This window comes from Callorhinus ursinus, unplaced genomic scaffold, assembly GCF_003265705.2.
Source record: "Callorhinus ursinus isolate GAN/ISIS: 27379988/994484 unplaced genomic scaffold, GSC_fseal_2.0 scaffold107, whole genome shotgun sequence".
NCBI classification, from domain to species: domain Eukaryota; kingdom Metazoa; phylum Chordata; class Mammalia; order Carnivora; family Otariidae; genus Callorhinus; species Callorhinus ursinus.
The window spans coordinates 1,178,877-1,185,431 of NW_027397169.1; the positions used below are offsets into that span (position 1 = coordinate 1,178,877).

General features: G+C 40.8%; 1 pseudogene; it reads right to left on the minus strand.

The window, feature by feature from the left end:
• Positions 1-234: 234 nt before the first annotated feature.
• Positions 235-6,555, minus strand: part of LOC112816456 (uncharacterized) — a 117,207-nt pseudogene continuing 110,886 nt past the window's right edge.

The following is a 6,555-nucleotide window of genomic DNA, read 5'->3' on the forward strand; positions in this document are numbered from 1 at the left end:
CGACATATTGGTTGCAACCTCGTGAGGGAACTAGAACCAGAATTACATAGCTAATCCATTTCTGAACCCCTGACCTACATAAATTGTGAGATAATAAATGTTTGTTGCTTTAAAGCACTAAGTTTTGGGGCTAATTTGTTATGCAAAGATAATTTCTACATCCAGCATGAGTTCCCAAGATGTTGGAGGGATGAGAAACCAATGAATGCTTTCCCATAGTCGCTCCATTCCTATCTACCTATTACGAATTCTCTTGTGCACAGAAAGGTAAGAGTTACTGCTGAAAGATTTCCCACAATGATTACATTCATAGGGTTTTCTCCAGTGTGAGTTCTCACGTGTTTCTTAACAGATGAGAGATTATTAGATGCTTTCCCACAGTCACTACATTCATAGGGTTTCTCTCCATTATGTATTCTCTTGTGCACAGTGAGAAAAACTACTGCTGAAGGATTTTCCGCACTGATCACACTCATAGGGTTTTTCCCCAGTATGAGTTCTCGCGTGCTGGGTCAGATGGGAGCTCTTCCTAAAGGCTTTCCCACAATCGTGGCACTCATAAGGTTTCTCCCCTGTATGAATTCTGTTGTGCACAGTAAGGGAAGACCTCGTGCTGAAGGCCTTGCCACACTGATTACATTCATAATGATTCTCCCCAGTATGAACTCTCTTGCGCCTTTTGAGGATACATCTAGTACGGAAGACATGAAGACACTGATTACATTTGTAAGGTTTTTCTCCAGTGTGAATTCTCACATGCAGTCTAAGGAAAGAGGGATTACTGAAGGCTTTCCCACAGTCAGTGCATTCATAGGGTTTCTCCCCATTATGTATTCTCTTATGAACAGTCAAGTAAGAACTACTGCTAAAGGATTTGCCACACTGATTATAGTCACAGGGTTTTTCTCCAGTATGAATTCTCTTGTGCTGAGTGAGGTTAGATTTTGTGCTGAAGATTTTAAAGCACTGATTACATTCATTGAGTTTCACTCCAAGATGATTTCTTTCCTGTTGATTAAGAGACGAATGATAACTATAACTTATAGTATTTTTAATATTCAATGCTATCGTAGGAATTCTCTCTCCCAGGAATTCTGTTATGTATAACATTATAATTTGGCATTTTTGCTACTTTATGCTAGTTTGAGTGATCAGAAGTTAGAAAAGATGGTTGTGGTGCCACAAGTCTTTATCATATACAGAGAACAGTTTTCTGATAGGCTTAACACGTTTATGTTTGAAATCTTTAATATCTGAGTCACATTTATGGAAACAATTATGGAGATGCTCAGGGAAGAAATAACTGAAATCATTTTTCTCAAAATTCACAATAGTTTCATGGTATCTCTTCAGAGGCCACTTTCTCTTGGGAGAATGACTCTCTTGGTAACTTTGTAGTTTTTCTAATTTATGGCATATTCCTACTGTGGAAGATTAGAAATCTTACCATTTTTACACCTTCATATTGTTCTTTTCTAAAAACATGCTGCTTAGAAGTTAACCCTTTGGCTTTAAGTAGAGTCTCCAAATCTGAAACAAACTGAAAAGAAGTTTAAGTTTGTGGAGAAAATAAAAAATAAAATGCACATATTAGTGAAGGCAGACCTTAAAGGATTAGTGTTTTTCAGGAGGTTTGCCATGAAAGGGACACAGGTATGACATTTTTAGGTATTTCTAAAAGATTGTATTTATTTCAGAGAGAGAGAGAGATAGCAACAGAGATAGCGAGAAAGAATATGAAGCCGGAACTGAAGGCAGACGCTTAGCCGACTGAGCCACCCAGGTGCCCCAATTTTAGGTATTTTTAGAAAAAGACCCTAGGAAGATTGACATGGAGGCTGACAGAAGAAGGAATTGTCAGGAATGTAAAGTGGGATGGAGCTCACATGAAACTTACATTTAAGAAGGAAAATAGACATGTCTTTTTTCTTCTTCTAAGGCTGAAGTAAAGTGTGAAGTGATGAACAGAGAATTTAAGAGGAAGCAAAGAAGGTACACAAGGAGGCGTATCCTAAAAGCTTTTGATCTTGTCAGGAAAAAAAAGGGCATTTTACAAAATTCCCTGAGTGACATTTCCTAATGTAATACTCCAAACTCCCAAGCCACAGGCCAGACATATTCCTCACAAGGACTCACAATCTACCTGGTGCTCACCTGGACAGTTGCCTGGGAGAATTCTGATTTCCTCTGTAATCACTTTATCTTCTTGTTCCAATTCAGACACCAGACCAGGTTTATCAACTTGATTTCCTATACATAAAGAAAAGACATAGTATGTAGGGGAACTCTACAGGGGAAAATGAGCCCCACCATGAAACTGAAGCCCCTACTTCTGAAGATAAGCAGGTGTGGCTTTAGGAACGATGGGCTAATTATCCCTAAATTCTAATAAATATAGTAGCTCTCTTTCATAGTGAAAAAAAAAAAATGAAAGTATCCTCAGTCGATACCCAGGGTGCCTGGGGGAATAACTAGTACCAGAAGCTAATACTCAAGCTCAAATACATATTTAAAAGTTCCAAAACTTCTATGCACAGAGAGTATAAAGTCAGGGCCAGGACTAGATCTTTGGTGCCTAGGGCAGGCATTAGAGTATAAGCTCCATGATGGTAGGGACCACATCTGTCTTGTTCACCACTGTATTCCCAATTCCTAGCACAGGCCTAGGAATATAAAGGTGCTCAAGAAAGACTTCTGAGAAGTGATGTCAGCAAAAATGGTGGAGTAGGGAACTCTAAAAGTCTAAACTCCACAAAAAAAAAATAGCAAATTAACAGGTAAAAACTGTTCAAATTACTAAAACTCTGGGAAGTGATCAAGAGCTTACAGCAACAAGGAAAATGCTTAATCAAGACAAACAGCTGAATCTGTAAGAAAGCTTTGTGACATTTTAGCTGATCCTCACCCTATCCTCCGTCCCACCCCAGCAAGCGTTTTGAAGACAACAATCTGTGTTCTTAGTACTGGTAGAAGTAGGACAAATCTTATTTTCAAAGAAGTGTGATTGTCTGTTTTGACCTTCCTGGTGGCTCCCAGAAGGACTGGCTCAAAGGGCTTGCCTTTATTTCGTTTAACTCTAAACTCTCCCCGAATTGAAGTGGCTATTGGGGTGGAGGGCTGGGGCAAGTACTGACTACATTTAAATGTAGCTACTGCTGCTTGGGGCAAGGGAAGATCACTAAAGCACACATAAGACTAGCCAAAAAGTCTCAGAGGAAAAGCAGGGAACAAGATGCTTTGGGGGAAAGGGGCTTTGAAAAGCTCCCACAGTCCTAGGAATGTAGAACATGTACATACCCAGGGTTGGGTGTATGCCCAGAAAGTATCTGAAAAGGCACTAAGCCTTCACCTTTGACTGACCTTCAGGCTCTACACAAGCAGGAAGTGAAGGCTAAGGCACAGTTGTAAACTGAGTTTTGAAGGCATGCTCCTATATACACAGAGACCATCTGCAAAGACTGGGAGTTTTGGAGTTCCAGGCATTTAAGGAAACCTCTGATAAATCACTAGCTGATCGTTAACTTAACAAAATAGAGATTGCAGTGGCCACACACGACAAATACAGACATTACAAAATTAGTTCAGAAAATGTCACCAAACAATACTAACTAGAACAAGCAACAACAATAAACCTTGGGGATAGGGGAATCTCTGACTTACAGAACTATCCTAACATTCCAAACATTTTGGAGTTTTCAACAAATTATGAGGCATGCAAAGAAACAAAAAAGCACGGCCATTACAGAAAAAGGAAATTAAGAGACACTGTCCCTGAGGAAGAGACTTACTAGACCAAGATTTCTTTTTTTTTTAAGATTTTATTTATTTGACAGAGGGAGACACATCGAGAAAAGGAGCACAAGCAGGGGGAGTGGGAGAGGGAGAAGCAGGCTTCCCGGTGAGCAGGGAGCCCGATGTGGGGCCCGATCCCAGGACCCTGGGATCATGACCTGAGCCGAAGGCAGATGCTTAACGACTGAGCCACCCAGGCACCCCTAGACCAAGATTTTAACTATTTTAAGCACATGCAAAGAGCTAAAGGAAACCATGAAAATGGATTCTCAACAAATAGTGAAAGAAATTATAAAACAGAACCAAACAAATTTTGGAGTGGGAAGTACAATAAATTAAAATGAAACATTGACTAGAAAAGTTTATTAGCAAACTTGATCTGGTGGAAGAAAGAATCAGTGAACTTGAAGATGGGTCAATTGAGATTGCCCAATTTGAAAAGCATAGAGAAAAAAAAAAGAACAGAGCATAAGAAACCTGTGGGACACCATCAAACAACCAACATGTGCATAATGGAGTTCTTGAAGGAGAGGAGATGGAGAAAGGGGCAGAAACAATATTTTAAAAAGATAAATGGCCAAAAAATTCCCCAAACTGAAGAAAGCCATGAATCTACATATCCAAGAAACTTAATGAACACCGAAGAGGATAAACTCAAGGAGACAAAATTGAGACACATTATAATCAAACTGCTGAAAGCTAAAAACTAAGAGAGTATCCTGAAAGCAACAAGAGAATTTTTAGTTCATCACATATATGGGATCACCATCAATCAGATTAACAGCTGATTTTACATCAGAAATTGCAGAGGCCATAAAGCAGTGGGATGACGTATTCAGAGTGCTGAAAGGAAAAAAACCCTGTCATCCATTAATTCCATATGCAGCAAAACTATCCTTCAAGAAAGTGAGAAAACAATCCATAGAATGGGAGAAAATATTTGCAAATCATCTATTTGATAAGGGTCCAGCATCCTGAATATATAAAGAATTCTTACAACTCAACAATAAAAAGGCAAACAACCCCAGCCCTCTCAAAGTGGGCAAAGGACTCAAATACACATTTTCTGAAAGAAGATATACAAATGGCTAACAAGTACATGGAAAAAGGACCCATCTTATTATTCTTTAGGGTAATGCAAATAACCAAGTGTTCCCACACTGTTGGTGGGAATGTAAATGGTGCACAGGTACCATGGAGAAAAGTTTGGAGGTTCCCCAAAAAGTTAAACATTGAAAGACCATATGACCCAGGAATCCCACTTCTAGGCAAATGTACAAGAGAATTGAAAACAAATGTTCAGGCAAAAACATACATGAATGTTCATAGCAGAGCACAGCACTCTTCACAGTAGCCAAAAGGTGGAAACAACTCAAATGTTCATCGACTGAGGAGTGGGCACAGAAAAAGCGGTATATATACACCGTGGAATAACATTCAGCCAGAAAAAGGAATAAAGTTCGACACATGCTACAGCATGGCTGAACCTTGAGAACTTTATTCTAAGCAAAAGAAGTCAGATATAAAAGGCTACATATTGTATGGTTCCATTTATATGCAATGTCCAGAACAGGTAAAAACCATAGAGACAGAGTAGATCCATGGTAGCCAGTGGCTGGAGTAGGTGGGAAAGGGAGTGGCTACTTAATGATTATAGGGTTTATTTTTGGTGCAATAAATGCTCTGGAATTAGAGATGGTTGCACAACACTGTGGCATTACTAAAAATCACTGAATTATACATTAAAGATGTTTTCTGTTCTGTGAATGTTACATGAATTAAAAAAATAAAAGACTTATTACCTGAGTCATTAAATAAATGCAGGGCTGAGGTGGGGCTTACCCAGCGATGCCAGGTTCCTGCAGTTCTCCCGCATCACGTCTCTGTACAGTGTTCTTTGAGAAGGGTCCAGCAGTGCCCACTCCTCCCGTGTGAACTCCACAGCCACATCCTCGAAGGTCACCAAGTCCTGAGCCGTCACAAGCATCATGGCTTAGCCAAGGACCACCCCACCAAGTTGACAGGAGGACAGGAGTCGAAATAGGTTGGAACCCCAAGCACAAGATGTACGGGCAGGGTTCTGAGCTCTGTTCTCCACTGCTCCTGGGCTCAGCCTGCAGGGCTCCTCTCCTGCCTACTGACGCCCACTCCCAAGGTGAAATGTACCTCTAACACGTAGGTGAGTCCCCACTCCAGTGGGACCGTGGGATCCTGCAGTCTTAGTTCCCTTGATCTCAGGGCTGAGCATAGGCCGGGGACATGGCAGGTGTCAGAGATACTCCCCAGTGGCCATCACCAATTGCTTGAATATAGGACACTGTCATGTCTTTCCTTTAAAACTGATAATAATGTAATGGATAAAGTGACTCTGGAGGAAGTTAGGAAAATATAGAAAATGTTGATAAACACCGACAACCCTTTATCCACCGCCAGATGCCCGGAAATCCTGGAATGCCTGAGGACCTGGTTTGGCTGTGGGGCTCCAGGCCCTGAAAGGTAAGTCCAACTTTTGGTCAAAAGAATAATTATTTGGGAAAAAAATATGTGACTCACTGGTAACCAGCTTGTCAGGAAGCCATGAACCAACCCTTCCTTCTCTGTGCATCGTTTTTGAGGAGAGACTGAGTACAGGGAAGACTGAGCTGGAGAAGAAATGAGTCAGAAGAGTCCAGGATCGCTCTATATTCTAGCACTCACCAGTTTGGAGGCTTCCTCACCTACCTGTAATTGACCATACGCCAACACACACACACACACACACAC